The sequence below is a fragment of the Motacilla alba genome, chromosome 5 (genome assembly GCF_015832195.1).
Source record: "Motacilla alba alba isolate MOTALB_02 chromosome 5, Motacilla_alba_V1.0_pri, whole genome shotgun sequence".
Taxonomy (NCBI): domain Eukaryota; kingdom Metazoa; phylum Chordata; class Aves; order Passeriformes; family Motacillidae; genus Motacilla; species Motacilla alba.
This window is the reverse complement of record NC_052020.1, coordinates 28,478,434-28,497,643: the sequence shown is the minus strand read 5'-3', so window position 1 is coordinate 28,497,643 and position 19,210 is coordinate 28,478,434. Positions and strand designations below refer to the sequence as shown.

The 19,210-nt window shown below is 42.5% G+C and overlaps 1 protein-coding gene across 12 annotated transcripts in view; it reads left to right on the top strand.

The window, feature by feature from the left end:
- SUSD6 (sushi domain containing 6) overlaps window positions 1-19,210 on the top strand; it is a 94,225-nt gene that overhangs the window by 24,903 nt on the left and 50,112 nt on the right. For 3 of the 12 annotated variants that reach the window (XM_038139848.1, XM_038139847.1, XM_038139845.1), the window contains exon 3: window positions 8,862-8,972. The exons of 7 other annotated variants lie outside the window; for them this stretch is intronic. The gene's annotated coding sequence lies outside the window, so the exon portion shown is untranslated. Of the gene's footprint in view, window positions 1-3,014; window positions 3,101-8,861; window positions 8,973-19,210 lie in introns of all 12 variants that reach the window. 2 more of the 12 variants (XM_038139846.1, XM_038139844.1) reach the window with 1 other exon arrangement.

Sequence of the window (19,210 nt, the reverse complement as noted above, 5' to 3'; positions counted from 1 at the left end):
AGTGAGAACACAAATCCCAGTCAAAGGCCAGTGATATGAGATGGAGGAAGGTAAGGGGGGAAAAGAAGGCACATAAAAATGTACCTAACTAAAACTGAAATAGCCTGTTTCTTTTATGTGACCTTACTCTTAAGATGTTGGTGATATGAGTACATTTTGGAAGACAAACCTTGCAACAATCCACCAGTCTCCTGGTGGCCAGGAGCTAGTTCTTGGAATGCAGTGATGTTCATTAACTTCCTGTGAGGAAGAATTATCCTTTGGCTGTAGGTTTTTGCCTTTAGGCTATGTTTGGCAAAATAAGTTTTAGGTAAATTTAATCCAGTTTGCTTTTTATTGGTATTAAAACTTAAGTCCCATTCATTCTCCTTGGCCTCTCTATGACGAAGACATTGCTGGAGTGAGCCTTGCACTTGTATAAGTGTTCTATAGGGAACTCTGTAGCAAAGGATGGGCTTATTTGATGTATTCTGGAAGTAAAATAGCTGAAGTACATAAGCAAAAGCTCATTGAGTAAAAATTATATGCTTGCACAATTTATGGCTGTTTCCGGTGTAATAGGGTGTAACATGTGGCTGCTGCATGCCTTGTACCGCTGCATGCCTGTGTGTGACTTCATTACGTTGTGGTTTTCCCAGTGTGTAAGGCTGTAAGGTTGCCAAGCTGGTGTAGGGTTGTGCCAGCCACACCTGGCACCCGGGGAAGAGGTGACCTTGTAGGTGTGCAGGGCACGGGCAGCCGCAGGGAGGAAAAGCATTTAGGTGCTGCTGCTGATTTCTTTCTGCTCAGAGCAGTAGCTCTGAGCTAGACCTTACCTCCTTTTGCATCAAACAGGAGTGCCTCCCCACCAGACATCACTGGCAGGAGAGCTGAAATACTTGGTGTTCAAAAAAAAAAAATCCTGTTGTTCTGGGGTTTCTTAATGCCTCATGAGCAGACTGTGTAGAGGGACTTGGTCAACTGGAAATTGCTATCTTTGCAGAAGTTTCTCTGTATTTGTTTGTGTAAGATTATGAAAAAGTTTGGAGGGTGAAATGTTACTTTACTTTTCAGATCATAGTGTGCTCATTGACAGAGGTATGGTTATTTTGGTATCCCACAGAATACATCTGGTCCTTCCAAATTTGAAGGCTTGGCTATGCTGCTTCTTTTCTTCTCTCTGCTGCATGAGGTGAGGAGCAACCAAGTTGTCCTGTATCTAATGTTCAGACCTTGGCAGAGCAGCTGGGTGGCATTGCTTATATCTGAAGCTTCTTTTAATTTGCATGGAAAAAAAATCCTTTAATTATTGGGTAGGTGACAAATACACAGATCAAAGTGAGACTTTTGAGGCAAAGCTTGGCTTATAAGGTAGAAGTAGTCATGGCTCTTGTAATGAAGTTTAACGTTGGCACTACAGAACTGAGGACAGACTTGGGAAAAGACAATGTAGAAATCTTTTGGCTGTCCTGTGATATACTGGCCTTGTCCCCTTGACCTCCTTATCCTTGGTGGAGGGCAGGTACCACGTGCAGAGTAACTTCAGCCACTGTCATTTTCTGCAGTCCTGTGTGTTTCTGCTGAGGTGACACACACAACTGCTGGTCTGCTCTGACCCTTTCTTCTTAGGCTTCCACATGCACAGGGATCACTGGCCAGCTCTGGTGTCAGGTGATCCTAAATAGACAAGCTATCCCAAATTTCACATAGGAAAACATTGGATTTTAGTTGTCTCCAAAAAATTCACCTTTTGTGGAAACTGTAGCAAGTCTGCTATGGTTTGACTGCTGTTAGCCACAAACAGAGTGACTGATCTAGACAAAAAATGCCTAGGAGTATTTGTTACGGAAATTCATATTAAATCTCTCCCTGTAGCCTTTGGCTTGCTACAGCCTTTCTGATTTGCTAAAACTGTGCTACAACCTTTCTGATTTCCCAGACTATTTATTGCCCTGTGTCTGAAAATGCATTTAATTATGAGATGTTTTTATAGGCTGTAGGTCTTCCTTCTCACACGGAAGAAATGGAGACTAGAGATCTTGAGAAGTTGATTGTGAGTTATTTCTGGTGACATGGAAAAACTTACATAACAATAACATAAACTTGTGCAGAAGCCTGAGTTGTGGAAAGCTTTAGGTTCAGAAGCCTGTATTCACCTTTCAGCTTCCATAGGTTTCTACACCACAAGTGCACTCTTTCTGCTGCACTTTGGTGTGAAATGTATCCTTTTATAGTAGGATCATCAGTAAATGATGAAGGCAAAACATGTAAGAAAATGACACTTTGTTCTACAAATTCATCATTAAAAGCTTGCTTTCATAAACTTAAAAGATAAAACTCCTGATCCTGAGATGAGACTTTTAGACAACTCTCTCAAGAAGTACTTAGCCTAGCAGTAGCTAAAATTATGATATATCATCTCCTTTTGCCTCTGGCACTTTCTGGTTGTGGGGCTGTTAAGCCAGACACTTGCTGTCTGGGTCTCTTCTGTGCTGCATTGCTTTTCCACCTACTGCTTGGGAGGAGGCTGAAGAAGCCTTGCTGTCTCAGCAGTGGACTTGAACCCCACACAAGAGCTGTACACCAGGTACCTGGGGCACTGCCTTTGTGTCTTCCTGTAAACAAATGCTTGGTTCTGCTGGAGACGCTTATGGATTACTGTTCATGTAAGAATGTTCATCTCTGGCTTCCTTCCTGAATTCCCTTCTGTAGGCAGAGAGCAAATACAGAGTGAGATGTATGGGTAAGGGCAATAATATACTTGGATTCACACTGGAGTGTTTTAAAGAGGTGGAGAGGGGAGGCTGGGACATGTGATGTGAATGGATCTGGGAAGTAATGCTGGCACTAGTTAACTTGGCCTGTCATTTTTCTTTTTATTTACTCCTGGCACTTGATTGTCAGACTAGACTTGTATACTGTGTTCTCTTAGTGGCTTAGACTGCTCAGCACTGCTGCGAAGTCCTTCTAATCTTTTTTGCTGTCTGTCTCTGGCAATGAAAACTCAATTGACAGACTGAATACTTGAATTCCAGAGAGCAAGTGTGGATTCAGGCTTGGGAAGAATGAAGAACCAGCAAATATGGCAAGATCTAGTTGGGAAGGAGGGACTCTTACAGAGGTGAATTAACTTGTGTGTTCTATCTTGCCGGCTGTTGAGGGCCTTTGCTTGTGTCTGGGGTCTTATCTGCTTCCACAGCTAAATGGTACCCACCAACAGATGTTCAAATAGAAAAAGACCTTATTGATCTGGTTTGGGTTTTTTGATGAGACAATGAGAATGCATTAAGATTGTCCCTCTTGCCTTGTAACTGCTGTGTGGCAGATCCGTGTGTGTAGCACTGCAGAAGTAGAAGCTTTCTCAGCTGGCAGGCAAGTGTTCTGCAAGATGTTAGAAACATTACTGCCATGCTCCTGCCCTCACATTTGTTGAAGAAAGATGTGTTTCTGGGTGCTCTGATTGGAACCAACTGTATTGGTTGCAATTCTGAGCAGTTCTTTCAGGAACTGAAGATTGCTTCACCATAGTGGTTGAGATGTACTGTGCTGACCATGCTTACTGCTGCCAAATGCTGCAGAGCTCCAGAGTGTTAACTGTAATCTGCTGGTGACAAAACTGGTCTTTCAGTGTTGCAGCTTTGACTTGGCTGTGGATAAACCAGACTTATGTTAGGACTAAGCAAAACTCCTACATAAACATTTTCATCCTCTTCTTTCTGGCATCTGGACATAGAAAGTGCCCCGAGTTTGACAGTCTGGGCCAGAATACTGACAGTACCAGTTCCTTGGAAGACCGTATCTGGACTGGGAATGCTGTGTCTGTAATAGGGAAAGGGGAACAGGCATTTTTCTTCTTAACTTGGAAGGAATGACCTATTACTTTTGCTTTTAAATATGAATGAACTCATTCTCCTTACCTCAGATATTGGCCATATGGTATTCCTGGTAAAAGTAGCAGATGTTCTTCTGCTGTGTTTTGCTTTGGTACACAATTTCTCTTAGTTTTCTTTCTGTCCTGTCTGCAGTGGGCTGTGATATTGCTCATCTTGAGTGTATCAAGTTATTGCCCTGATTTTCTAAATGTTCATTAAGAGATAAGACAGGGGGTGCATGAAATATTGCTTGGGTAGTGGATCTGATGTCTGTGTGTGTATAGGTGGTAAAAACCATGGTTCTCTATGCTCAGCTCAATATCCTCTCCTTCTGTTTTACTGTTACATATCACCTTTGCACTTTGGTCTTCAACATAAGAAGGTGTTCTGCCCCACCATGGCGTTTGGCAGTCTGGATGCAGGAGTTTGATGACTGCACCCATTAAGTGTTGTTCTCTGTGGTGTCTTTTGTTTGCATGGTGTATGAAATACTTGACACAACACTCACCTGTGACCAGTGTGTTGATACTTTATCTCTTGCTTTAGTTCAAAAGGCCTGTGGTAGTGACATGGGGTGATTTCCCTTTCGGGAATCTAGAGGTGATTTCCCTTTTGGTCTCTAGAGGATAGATTCTGTCTTTCTGAGGAAAGAAACAGAAGTGGGGAGGAGCTTACCTCAGGGCCCAAGGGGTTTGCCTCAGATCATGCCCTGCAGAAATGTGTAGTAAGGAACTGCCCTTCCTGTCTGTGTTCAGCAACTGCTAGTCCTTCCTGGAAGACTTGTGTCTGGGTGCTCTTGGGCCTGTTGTTTTCTGTTTGGTGGTGTAAGTTACCTGTGATGGTCTGTGCACTCTGCTTAGCACGTGAGGGCTTGTAGTTCTTACATTCAGTGAGACAAGGTGCTCTTGTAGGAAGCTTTAACTGCAAAATACTGTCACTTGCAGGTACTTCCAAACTTAGTGTGACCCCTTAGCAGAGCCAGTCAACAGACAGAACTCTTTTAATCATCTGCTTGTGAAGGAGACTGAAACCGAGAGCACTTTGTCTAAGGGGGAAAGAATCTGTTTGATGATGGTGGGATTAATGGTAGAGTTGTTAAGTTATGATAGATGGCTCTAAAATTTTAATACTGCTCTTACTAGAAGACAAAACCACAAGAGTGAAACCTCCTGATAGCTGTGTTTGGGCGCAGACTCATGTTCCCTAAGAATCCCACTGGGCCCAGTTACAAGGATGCAACAAAGCAGTGTTTTCATCTTTGTCCATAATCAAAAGAGGAACAGCTGCTCTGGGGGATAAAACGCAAGGAAAGGCTAGATAAATTTTAAGACATTGAGAAGAGACAGCTTTTTTTTGTAATGATTTCATTTGTGTTTACAGAGTTACTACAGTCCTTGAGGTGCTGCCACAATGTACACATTTCAAGCAAAAACAACAACAACAACAAGGTTGTTTAAACTCTGATGGACAAGATCAGTGTATAAAATGGCTGGAGATGTTTTGTAGCAAATGTATGTGTTTCTCTGTCCCACTGCCCTCAGTAATTTTCCCTGCACTGCCATTGTAGCACCCCATGTTCCATGCTGCAGGAATGCTTTGGCCTAAAATCAAGCTTTGAAAGATCTGTTTTGTAGCAGCTCATGATCTCAGCCAAGGAGGGAGTGTATGCTTTATGCTTGTGTAGGTCATCCCTTAAGGAGGCATGGCTAAACTGGGAATAGGTAAAAAAAGATTACAAAATAGAACCCCTGCACCCCATTCCCATCTCTCCTCCAGCCCTGCCCCCCAACAGCTCTCCCTACCACAAAACCTGCACACTTTCTGAAAGCTCATCTGGCATGGGAGAGGCGAGTTTGCTCTTTTTCCCGGAGCAGGAGACTTCTTTGTTCCCATTTGTGGTTGTTCAGGGAAGCATTTTGCAGGTATCTTCAGGGTGGTGACAGTCCCTTGCACGGAGGAGCACGGTCCCCAGGGTCCGTGTGCAGCTGCCCCATGCGCCGAGCTGCACGCAGTGGGGCCCTGCTCAGCCCTGCTCAGCCCTGCTGTGCCCGCACAGGCCTCCCTGCATGGCCGCTGCTGCAGCGTGGCACCTCGGCCAAGTGCCCTGAGTAACTGCCCTCAAAACCTTGCAAACTCAGACTTGTCTGCCCAAGGGTGATTTTTTTTTTCAATCGTGGGAAGTCCTGGAGACATTGTTAATGAGTTCACCTGAGGAAATCACACAAGGAACTGTGGGAGAGGGAAGGCTCCTTGCGTGCCAAGTGTGAGCTAGAATGTGTGCAAAGAGGGTAAGGAGGTGTGGTAAAAATCTTACGAAGGAATGAGAGAAATGAAACGGAGGTGAGGCAGTGTTAAGACTTGAAAACAAAGGAAAAGAGCTGGAAACTGGAGAGAATAGCCATTGGCAAAGAAAGTCTTAGTCCTTTCATAAATGTAATTTTATAAATCAACAAATATTAAGCTCATGTCAGTGACTGTAGCTACTAAAATATAAAGGGGGTTAAATATTTACAGGCAAGAATTTGAGGGAAAACATGTTTTCAAGAAGTTTTGCTCTTTGATTCTTGCTACTGAGTCAAATTATTGGCATATTTGGGACAGAAATAGCTCATGTATCTGAGCGACCTTTTAATTTCCTTTTCAATCTTCTGAACTGTAGTGAGTAATGAACTGTAGTGAACAAAGAAAGCATTAAGAACAGGCGTGGTGCAGATTTTATTGCATGTTTGCAGTAGAGCTCTGTATTTCTTTGGGGGTGATATAGCAAGAACCTGCTGTGAGAGTTAAGATCTCTGGGACCAGGGATCACTCAGGTTACAGAGGTGGTTTTTCTCCACGTGATGGTAGTTTAGATATCGGTGTGGCAGTGGTCTTTTTTTTTTTTTCTCAGTGTTCATACAGCACCTAGCACAGCATGGTCTGATTTGTAGGCTCCGATTTCTGCTTGTTTTTGACTGCAAGTGTTAATGAGGCAAGAAGTGCTCGTGTAGGGCTTTTTTTGCCTAGTCACATACCTGTCTGAAAGCAAAAGTTTATCCTTTGGCATGTGCCCCGGGCTTCCTGTCTGCAGCTCTTCCTTTGCAGGGTCTTCTGCAGCGAGTCCCACCCGCTAGCTGTTTGTAGGGAAAAGGACGGTAAGAAGCATGTGCTAAAGGGCAGGGATGGGAAATGACGCTCCAGCCAAGAGGCTTTCATTGTATGAGGGGGAGGAGCGTGCAGCAGAGGGGGAAGCAGCATGAGATCAGTGGGCTTTTTATTGCACAGCATGAAAAGATCCCACAACTAAAATCTGATCTAACCTTTGCTTCCTGTGTGTCTTACCAGAAATGTTTTCCATGTAAGGCAGAGAGAGCCTGCTGTAGGGAAGCATGTGGCTGTCATTTATTTCAGAAAATGTGTCTCAGCACTCAGCTGTAGAAAAACAGACCAAAGAAACCTGTGGTAGCTGCAGCCTTTGTTGCCCACGTTTATGCTATTTAAAGACTAGTTTTCTCCAGTTTGATTCTGGTGAAATAGCAGGCTTGCCTAAAGACTACTGACTACTTGTAGGTGAGGGGATTTAGCCAGGCATTGCTGGGGATAGGCCTGACATTTCTCAAGTCAACATAATTGGATTATTCAGCTGATGGTAAGCCAACACCTTTCCAGAAGGTTTCTAGAGCTCTGGTTTGACTCTTAGTATACAATTTCTTATGCCAGTCACCTATACAAGGCCTCCTACACTTCAGATGTGGTTTTAAAAAGAAGTGTTGATTATGTTAATCACCTCTCTGAAGTTTTTAAGACTTTCATTCCTGATACCCTTCCCCCCTCATACTTTTTCTTGACTTACAGTAGTGGAGGAAAAAAAAAGTCTGTCTCAGAAATGGGGATTTAATAATTTTCTTGGCTGAAGAAGCCAAGGATTCTTTTTTGCATCTTGAAATGAAGGTGTTTGCAGGCCTTGGGTAAATCTTAATATCTAAAAAATCGTTTCAACTCTAAACTTCAGCTAATGTCAGGAACCAGACCCTCCCAGGACTGATGACATTAAGGCAATAATGTGCGTGTCCCCTGTTTCAATCTCCTCCTCAGCTTTTTTTTTAGTCTTCTGCAAAGTCAGAGTCTTACTATAGATTGTACATCTTTCTTTTGTTGCAATCTCTTTCATGTGACTATCATTGGTCTTAACTCAAACCCTTTGCATTTTGGGTGAGCACTTGTAGAAGAGAGCTGGGATCCCTCTGCATGCTCTCATCTCTTGACTGATTTGCAGGTGAGCTCTGTAGCCTGTTCTCAGGAATGTGCAGTGGGTGTTGAGCATTACTGTGCTCTGAGATGGCATGGCTCTCACAAGGCCACTTCTTTCTTTTCTCCATTTCTTCATTCCCAACAGATCAGGCGTCCTTCCTGCAGTTAGGAAGTCAAAATTATTTCCTCAGAAAAGAAGGCAAGCAGAAATGTTGGGTCAGGCATCTTGGAACTATTGATGTTGCAGACCGTCACCCGCTCTGCATGTCTCCTTGCTGGTGGAAGTACTTTCAGTGTTTGCAAGGAATAGCGTTCCCTTGATGATGGTAGTGTTGAGGTTATATCTGTAAATTCTACAAGGCTTCACTTCAGAGGGCCTTTGACTTTAGGGAAGAGTAACCTTTTATGTCATGACTTCTGAGAGTGAAACTTGCTGCTGGTCTAGTGACAAAACCCAACAGTTTTCCTTGGTCAGAAATAAAAAATTATCAGTAGGACTGCTTCTTCAAAGAACTTAAACTTCTGCCCAATTTCACTTATTTTGTAGCAAATGTAGCTTAAATATAATTAGCTTTTTCAGATTAGATTTGTCTGCAAGGAGCTTGTAAAGACTTTTGATGCCTTTTATGTAAATAAAGCATGGCTGTTCTTGGCAGAGATGGTGGAGGGACCTTGGTCCCTCAGAAGTACGTTGTTGAGTTCTGTCCTTACCACCATGTGTTACTGCTTTTCAAAAGGGCTCACAGTAGCGTTTCTCTGGGATTTCTTTTCATTTTCAAGGGTGCTGTGAAGCAGCCTCTGCAGTGATTTCCAGCAGCTATACTCAAGTTCTTCTGAGGAGCAGGACTTGGAGATGGAGGCTGAGGCAGTGTTGCTAGAGACCAGGGAAGGGTATGTGAATGTTGGGGAAAAGGCTTCTGATAGCTATTGTGCTCTGTAGTATGCTGTAGGAAGGGTGGTTTCCTCAAAATGTGCCTTGTACTGTCCTGTGGAGCTATTTATTTTCCACAATGCAGGCTTGTCTTTGTCCTCCCCCCTCTTCCCTCTTCATGTGAAAGGGTGATTCTGCTTCGTGAGGAAAGCAGACCCTGACGTGCAAAAGGAGACAAATGGAGATCCTTTATCCAGAGCCAACTGTTGCTTACACCTGTTAAATGCAGTGTTTGGCTTACCTAGAAAAGCAGCTCTAGGTGAGTTAGAATGTGTAAAAAACATGCAGAGACTAGTCTTTTCACAAAATGAAACTTGCAAGTGGCTTTTTAAAAGATACCAATAGAAATCCAGATAGTTGCAAGTGACAGACCACCAGCTCCTCTGGATATAGCTGCTGTGACATTCGCACAATACACTCTCTCTGAACCTTATAGGTGGAGCTACAGATGACATTTGGTGTTTTGTTGTCTTTTTTTAACAGTTGTAACTCTGCATATAGTGATGAGAAGTGAGATTATTTAAAAAAAACAACACTAACCCTCTCCCCCCCATTCTTGGTCAATTCCTATGCAGGGATCCTTTCTGAAAACTGCATAATGTATTTTTTTTCTTATGGATAAGAACAAGAAGCTCAGTTAATTTGTGCATTGGAGACCGTTGCCAGTCCAATGTTGATGTTTAGACCTTTCTGCAAGATTCAGGGTTTTTTATTTGTAAAGCATGCCTTAATTTAAATAGTTGCTCTGTTCCTTTTAAACTGTTGCACCAGTGTCATTACTTTCCTGTTACTTCCTCTTGTCTGTTCAAGAGATGCCAGAGAATTGTTCAGCAAGTGTCTGATCCTGATGCCAAGCTGTTTGCATTCCTCTGCATACATGTAGCATTTGTAGAAACTAACACTTATCTCTGTATGGGTTTTATTTAGGAAGTTTGGCTTTAGAGGAAAAGGAAATTAGTAACACTGAAAGATGGTGTTAATGGATTTAACCAGTTGTTTTGCAGCAAATCCTTCAACTGCAGAGGTAAAAGGAAAACAGCTTTGGTTATGGTAACTGCTGACTCTCAAAAGACTAAATCGCATATCAGATTTACAAAATGGGGAAAACAAATCCAGTCCTAAGAGTATAGTATAAAAAGGTGCATACTCTTTGAGAAACTAATTTCAAAATAGATTAAATGAATATGAAAATCTTTTGCTGTTGAAAGTAATTGTAAATCACCTTCTCACTCTTTGGTGGGTCTTGCATATTAATTTTGTTATGCTGTAAGCTTTTGTAAGTGATCTCTGTCCTGCTGCTTGGAGCACTGTGTTACAGGTAAAAACATGAAGAGTAGGACTTTTAAACAAGCTTGCTTTATACTAATTCTAATAACCTTTATTTAATCAATTCAGTCTGAGGGAACCTTGTTTCCAGAGACAGGAAATTGCTTGAGGATTACTGGCTGTGGCAGGACCTTCGTATTTATTTGCAAAACGTCTGGAAAAAAATAATAATAGAATCAGTTTTCCTTTAAAGGCAGTTGAAACTGGAGTTGCTGAGCTTTTCCCATGAGGCTGGGTAGAGGTCACTGGTCACATTCACTAGAATGTTTTTTCTTGAGAAATAGTTTCATGGCTTCAGTGTACTCATGGAGGGTACTTGGAGACAAACACCTCAAAACCCCAAGTAAAGCAGGGAGTGACCTGTTTCCCAAGCGGATGTACTGTTCACTTAGCTGCTAGTTGCTTGACAGATTTATTCCTTACCTTCATATAGTAGAGAGTTAAATATTCCTGCTCTAAAATGCACCTTCTAGAGGGAATGGAGAAGGATCTTCCACTTTTCAGGTCTGTGTGTGCAAGAGGAGCAAGGCACGGAGGTTTCTAGGACAGCACGTGTGGTATCTTTCACGTTCATGTGCCCAGCCTGCTGACATTTGAATACAAGTATGCTGGACAAGTGAAAAAAAAAAAAGTAGAAATCCAAAAGACTCTATAATCTGTCTTCTTGCTTGTGTTTCCTGGATGGTTGTCTGGTAGCTGGCCCATTCAGGCATGGAGGACTATGACTGGAGCCAGGAGGCAGGCAGCACCTGGGAGTGGTGTGCTTCACTGAGGGAGAAAGGCAGGGAAGCAAGTGCTCAGGTCAACAGCAGGCTGCTTTACCTCTACGTTCTGGTCCCTGGTACAAAGGTGTTGCTTGTGGCTTTATTCAGAGTTTGTCTTTGCACATTTTGAGTATCGGGAGGGAATATGATCTTTGGAAGGGTTTTCCCTAGAGTTTTGAGATAGACTGGACAAAGCCTAGCTGTGCTTTTGGAGTCCTAGGTGGTCTAGCAAAACAGCCAAGGTGTGACATAGCAGATTAAATAATCTGTATGCTCTGACTTCTGGATGTATCTCCTTCTGACCTAGCACGGGCATGTGTGTGATTCTTGCTTGTGTGCAGCACTACTTCATAGCCCTGCACAAAACTGTAAGATTTACTGCTGAGCATTTTGCTGACTCTTGCTGTTCTGCCTTGTGTAACTTTCCCCTCTCTTTGGCTTTGATTTCATTTGCCTGCCTCTAAATTTAACAAGCCTGTGTTACCTTTGGCTATTTTGGAGCACTCTCACCCGTCTTTCTGGCTTTTAATCTGCATGGAAACCATGATGCTGGATCCATGATTTAGGGGAATTATTTCGATATAGAGTATCTTTATGTATAGTAAATGATTTTTTCCACACTTCAATGTGGATTGAAAATGGAGATGGTTTTAGGAGCAAGAAGCCTGTATAATTTATTGGTCCAGCATATTGGGCTGCTTGCCTAAGCCAGAGAGTGGTTTCAGACACTTCAGGCCTTGGCAGCAAATCTGAGGTGGGAGTGTTTCCCCAGCTGCTGCTGCCACTGGCCCCAGAGCTGACCTTGTGCAAGGGCCCAGTTTCTCCCAGGAGTTCCCAAAAGTTTCATTACTGTTGCAAAGGGGATGTTTAGCTGCGAGGTGAGTTGTGGGAGCAGCAGCATGGGGGTATCTGTTCACTCAGGAGCAGGGGTCATCCTTCAGCCCAGGTAGCCTGTAAAAGGTGGAGGGACAACCCCAGCTGGCTCTGCAAAGGGGAGATGCTGATGTACAAGAGGTGGACTAGACTGCAGGTCAGTAAAGGGTGAGGAACCATTGCTACTATATGAACAGGGTGCTGAGAGCTGCTAAATGAGCAGTTACTCTCAGGCAGCGTTCCTTGGCTGCCTCAGGATCCTTTGCTGAACATTTTTTTTTGAGTTTGATAACAGCTTGACAGAGGCTCTTCCCTGGGGAGTGGAGGAATGGGGATCCCTCTGATACTTGCAGGGTGGTGCAGAAGACTGGCTGTGCACCCTCTCCTGCTGCAAGTCAGAGCATCTTGTGTCCCACCTCTGGACTACCCTAGTTCCAGCTAATAGTGACTTATTTTTTAAAATATTTTTTCCTCTGATAGCCATGCTTTCTAAAGTCTAAATGTTGCTGAGTCAGGTGAGGAAGAAGTTGAAGCTTTAAACTGACCTTCTACTGAGGTACAACAAACAGGTTTTATTATTTATGAAAAGTTTTATTCTGAAAACTCTTACTTCTCTACACTTCTTTCTGGCGTGCTTCTCTGCCACCCCAATTTGATGGTGGAAATCTTTGACACAAAATCTAAATCTTTAACACACAATCTTTGTATGATGGTTGTAGGTCCCAGATTATGGTTTGGTATTCTGCTGGTAAGGGATCTGTCCTGAGGATTCTGCTTGGAGCATTTGGCCTTATCATAATGTGTGTATGTCCCCTTGTGATATGTAATAAGCCACTGTCCTTCTTGGAGTGTCTATCTGACTTGATTCTTCTAGCTTGTGCTGCTCAAATCAGAATGTAATTGCGACTGATCCCTTGTAAGAAAGTCAGGTTAAGTGTAACCTATTGAGGGAAACTAGTTAGAGGAAAAAGAAGCTGTGAGGGTCTTCTGCGTAGTGATGTGTCTTCTCTGTGAGTAATCCTGGTAACTGTGAGATTGATTTAAATGAAAGCAAGCTGTCTGGGCTCCTTTTCCCCACCCCCTCTTCTCTTGGTCCTATTGACTTTTGAAATCAGTTCGTGTTAACTTGCCTGAAGTCTGGAATCTTCACGTTGAGTGTTGGGGTGGAGTTTGCGTGGGGTGTGCCTGCTGCGGGTGACAGTGCTCTGCGGGGGGACCTGCCGGGGACACCGGCAGCGGGTCTGTGTACAGGCAGTGTGCTAATTGTCCTGTGGTCTTAATTGAGAGGGGGTTGAATGGGGATGAAATTTTTTTTCTTTTTTCATTGTACACTGGCAAGAGTGATGTGGCACTGTGGAATAAAACCTGCCCAGTGCTGCTGGGATGGATGTCTGCCACAGTGAGGGGTTTGTGGCAGTACACATGTATCTATGCTGTTAGCACAGTGCATCCTGAGGAGAAAAAGCAGTAAGAAATATCTAGCAAATTTGCAGCTGCTAAAAAACAAAAGGAAAGGAAAACAGTGGGCTGATGGGTGCAAAACCAAGCCATAGTGCTGAGACCTTTTGAAGGCCTGCCTTATCAAGACCTATTGAAGTCATTCTCTTCTGTGTTAGAATCCCAAATGCAGTCTTAAGGCCAAAACCAGAATTTAAAACTTTTTTGGTCTGGTCAATGATCTATCTTGTTGGAAGATTAAATTTTCAGAGGACTTAAGGGACAGTCTTATTTTTTGGTGGTTTTCTGTGTGTTTCTGTATCTCTGAAAATATCTATGTGCTGACAGACATTGAAACATTAAGGATTTGTTAGCCTGGAATCTTCTGATACAGCAACACATCTCTTGCTGAGAGCCTTCTTTATCAGGTGGGATACAAATAACAAGCACTGTACAATATTTGTCACCATTCATTGAAAGTGGGTGATACTTCTGTATAGTGGATATTTTTATATCTGGGAAATGTAATAATTTTAAACTTGTGTTGTGTCTCACAGCTGTGCTTTTAGGAATAAATGTAAGAGTTCCTTCATCTCTCTAGTATAGTTACTTACTTAAATGTCAGACTGCTTCACTGAAGTTTATATTTAGAGGACTTTGATAGGAAAAAGACTTCCAAGTGGATGTCCTCTCAAGTGGCTGTGCAACCTGGTGGTATTGCAGCAACATGTGTAGCAGACTGATGCTTTTAGCCTCATTAGTGAAATGAAAGCACAAGAAATGGTCAGGATAGGGAGAGGCATGTTCTCGTAGTGAGGGATTATAATAAGCCTTTACTGTACGCAGGCTTTCATTCTCTGAAACAGATTAAGGTAGCAGCATAAATGAGAATAGCATCCTGGATATACAAATGACCTTACCAATCCAGTGCTTCTTTGTCAACCCTGTTACTGAAAGTAACATTTCAAGCTTGGATGTGGTTACAAGAAGTTCTGCCTTTGCACAGCTTTTCTTTATTTTCCTTCCCTGAAGCAATTCCAGTTTACTGTGAGTTTTCTTTTTTAGGACTTATTATTTTTGGAAGGCATTCTGGAACATTTTGTGCATATGGTCCTCTGTAAATGTGCTGTTGTACTGATTAAAGCTGGAAGTATGAAACCTGGCTTTTCTGATGCAGTGCGGCAGGGGAAAAAATGCTGAAACAATGGTTTCTAAAGGGAATGCTTTTCCAAATAAAGACATTTTCTAAAAACCCACAAACAACAAAAAAGTCACCCAAAACCAAAACTGAGACAGATTGTGAGATATTTGTTTTCCACAATCCCCCAGTCTCTAGTTCCTCCCATAGATTGCATAGGTGACAGTATGTTTAAAAAAAAAAATCTTCTAAAGCAGATCCAGCACTTCTTAAAAAAATAACTGTTTTCTTTTCATTCACTGTTGACATGATCCCACTGCTATAAGCATTTTTGTAATGGTGCAGAAATCTGGAGTGCATTGGAGTTGTGTGCATTAACCTAACTCTTCCACTACTCCTCTGCAGGCTCTGTTTTTCTTCTTACTGGTTCCTGGAAGTGCACAGCCTGCCCGTAACTAACTTCTTCCTTATTTGGAAGGACAATGGATTTTGATCTCTTATCTTCCTCTTCCCAAGTAAAACAGAAAAATTTTCCAGTGAAATTCTGTGACTTTAAAGAGAAAGTTTTAAAATCTGGGAGCTAATGACATTTAGGGCTTTCTTTTGGACTTACCAAAGCAAGGAAAATTGAATTTTTTTTTCTTTTTTAAGTAATACAATTTGAATCTTCTGTGAATGTGTCAGACCTGTCATGACAACCCCAGTACGTGGAAATGGGGAAGGATCGCACAATACTGAGACTGTTTCTAACAGTTTGTCTCTGATTCTGTTTCTAAAAGTATGAGTGCCATTTGTAAGAACAAAACCCAAGCCATGCTTGGCAGTTGTTAATCCACACTGACTTGAGCATTTCCATCATGCAATGGACAGTGAAAGGTACTGAATACCACCCCTTTTCCCCTTGGCAACTTTGCGCCTCTTCTTTGCACACACCTTGGAAGGTCTGTTCCTTCCTTGTTACTTACCTTTAAAAAGAATGTTGGAGTTGAAGCTTGTTTGGTCCCCGCAGGAGTATCTTTGAACCTGCTGGCCATTTCTTTGGGCTGCAGCAGGGAAGAAGCTGGGATACAAAGGCTTGCACCCAGCATGGAAGGGGAGTAGCTGGAGGAAGCATTCCTTGCAGTCAGCCCACAGGAGAATATGCTCAACTAACCCCAGGATGGTTAGAGGAGCATCAAGTGAGATAAGGAGGCAAACAAGGGAGGGGTACAAAAGCATGATCTAGGAGCCAAAAGGACTTTGGCACCTAGGAAGGGTTGAGAGAAGGAAGCTGGGGAGTAAGCTTTCCAAATTGGTGAATCTTGCAGGTTTATTCACTTGAGGTAGGCATATTGGTGTGTGCAACTTTATCAGTTGTAAGGTACTAATTATCTAGTAGTGAAAAATCCAGTTCCCTGGCTTAAAGCTTGGGTGTGCCTTAGTGAGTCTGTGGAGAGTTAGGTACATGCCATTTATCAGAGATTAAAATGGAATTGCAGAGTTTAACCTGTCCAGCAGGCTTCTTTTTGTGCAAGCTCCAATGCTCTCTCTTGAAAATGGAAGTTGTGCGTCACCAATTGTTGGTTTAGATTGTTGGGATTTTTTTTAATTTGCCATTTTAAAATTTAAAAGAACTGTTCTAGAAACCATTGTGGGAGAGAGCAGGTAAAAGCTAAATCAAAACAATTATATGAAAGAAACAGCCAAATTTGAAGGTCATAGGCCAAACCCTCGGCACAGTTGGGGAATGAGGAAGGAAATACAGCTATTTGGATTCCACTTCAGCAATGGGGTTATTTGCAGTAGGGTGTGTGCTGATTCCAATGTCCAGAATAAGCAGCTTGGTCTTTCCTAGTGATTCTTCTTTGTAGCAGGGAATATCTGCCTTATGCTGTGACTGTGCTATGCAGAAACCTGCCTTTTTATAATTCAGATATGAAGGTGTAGAATGAAGCTACCAAACACATCATCTGGTTACTGGACAGGAGGACTGTTACACGTTGTTTGGCTTTTTATATTTCCTCCTTTCCTCTTCCACCTTTTTTGATTATCCTGAATAATTGACGGTTGGCTGTGCTGAAAAGTCAGATTATTAAGATTTTTCTCAACTGCCTGCAGGTAACTTCAAAGGCTTTGTTTTTTTTCCTTTGTCCCTAACTTAAACTGAACAGTGTAATTGAATTATGATGCTATTCCTAAATGTTAAAAACACAATTCTGTTTTTAAAAGCTTTCTACTAAACTGGTTTAACCACAGAAAGTAAGTTGAATGAAGGATTTCTTTCCTCTGCTGTCATTTGAACTTGGTTTTTCTGTATTTTTTTTATTTAGCAGCCAAGAGGATGACTTTTTTTTGCTTTAAAGCTTAACTGCTCTTTGAAAGCAGGCAAAATAAGGATACAACAAAACCAGCTACTAAGGGTGAAGGTTAAATCCTCTAAACCACTCTGCTTACATTAGATTCCACTTGCAGCATGACCATGAGGCAAGAACAACACTTGTGCTTAGCTTTTCAAAAGCTATGCTGTGCACACCCATCACTCATGCCACTGCTAAGATCTTTGCCGTGTGCATTCAAGAGTTAGCAAACAATGTCTGAGTATTATTCTGTGAGGGGGAAATCATGTGGATAAAATAGAGATTTCTTACGTGCACGAGGATAGCTAATTTTCTTTTGCTAAGTTTCAAGTATGGTATTTAAAAGCAAGCCAGTAGCATTCCAAACATACTGAAGACTTCCTTAAATAAACTTTGAGGAATTCAGGTTGAAGACCTGTTTTCCAGCAGTGACACAGGACATAACTGTGCCAGGCATTTTGAGCAACTAGAGAGCTTCAATCTCTGGTTGTCCAGAGCATGTCATGAGCATATGACCTTCCAAAGAATGCTTTTCCCTATGGACCTAGGAGTCCTTCTGTGACAAAATAAGAAAAATAAGAAAATTAAATCATAATCCTGTGAAAATTTACACATGCTTACAGAGGGATCTTGGATTGAGGGATATGAGTTGGTAGCTTCTAAAGGTCTGGAAGATAAATGGCAAAGGTCCCCAAAGAGCTTATGTTAAAGAGAGCTCCTGCCATATGTAAGTGTGTCATCTTTGGAAAGGGCTGCTGGTGGTGTAAGAGCAAGCAGGGAGTCTGGCCTGCATGGTTTCAGTGGGAGTTGATGTCTGCTTCAGGACTTCATGTAGAAGCAAGCTGCTGTTCCCTGTGCAGGCAGGGCTGGCCGTGCAACAAGGGGGACTCTTGCTGAAGCATCACTGGGAAGCTTGCTTGATGCCAAGACTTGAAGAGCTGGAGATGTCCCTAAGCTGGGAGCAATGGGTACTTCTTCACTTGTTCATAGCATTCCCTAAGAGGGTGTGTGTCTCTTGACTTTGTAGATACAGAGGATGGCTTATTGTCTTATCCATATTTAGTAGGTGTTTTTCAAGGTTCACATTATAAAGACAGCAAAAAACCCTTCACCTTTATTGACTGATATACTTTTAACAGAGAAAAATCTCCTCCACTCCTTACTGTGTTTATGGGCACTGCTGGCTGCACTGAATATTATCTTTGTAAACATCTTTTTTTAAACTTAATCCTTACATAACCCTTTCAGCCTAGGCTGTGGCATATGAAATAGGTCTGAAATGTCCTTGCTCTTCATACTTGTGGTACTGTCAGCTTCTGCCTTACTGTTCTTAGTATCCATTAAAGAAACCAGCCTGTTCCTTAGTGCTTTGTGTACACTTTGATTCTCCCAAACCCCTGAATTGTTAAGCTACGCCCCTGGGAGTATGTCTGACAAATGTGTGTGATCTACACTGCACTCCAGCTAACTTCAGGCAGTGGAGGCCTGAGGAGTTCTTATGAAAGCTGCTTTCCCTTGAGCTGTAGGTTTAAGGAGTGTGCTAAAACAACAGTCAATTTTCAGAGAATTGAATGTCTGTCTAAATAGCCTTAAAATCAGCACTCCTCTGGGAAAAAAGGGATAGTTTCTTATCTAGTCAGAACCTCTCTCTTCTAATTTGCCAGGGAACAGTCAAGGCTGGGAACAAGTTTTGTGACTTGGCTGAAGCCCAAAGGGAGGATCCTCGCAAGCAGTACCTGTACCCCATGCCTCCTAACAATCCTGAGGGGTCTGTGCTGTCACCCACTGAATGGGCTGGCTACCCTTGTGTCTTCTTCAAATCCACACTAAACTCAATCAGCTTAGTGGCCTGTTTCTGTAGGCATAGCAGCATCTATTTACAGCATTCCTGGAGTGGCAGCCCCGGGCCTGCAATAGACAGGATATGTGGTAACCTGGGATTCGAGTGACTTGGTAGCTAAAAAGAGGTGTGGAAACCATGTCTGATTTTAAGAGAGGAGAGAAACAGTGCTGTGCTTTGGAGCAATCTGTTAGTGAATCAAGAATAAGCAATAAATTATTCCCTCTGAAGATATTCTTGTTTTGGGTATTTCTGACTTGCTTGCTGTTCAGAGACCAGAACTGGACTGCTGACTTCTGGGGGAGGAAAATGCCTCTGGGAAAAGGTAGCACACCTCAGGTGGCTCAGCAAATTTTGTGGTAATTGCATGCCCTCTTCCTACCTCTCCTGGCTGCTACTATGTCACCTGACATGCATTCTTCCAAGGGCAGGGAGGGCCACCTTTAAAAAATACTGTGGCAATACTTTCAGAGGTTCTTATACT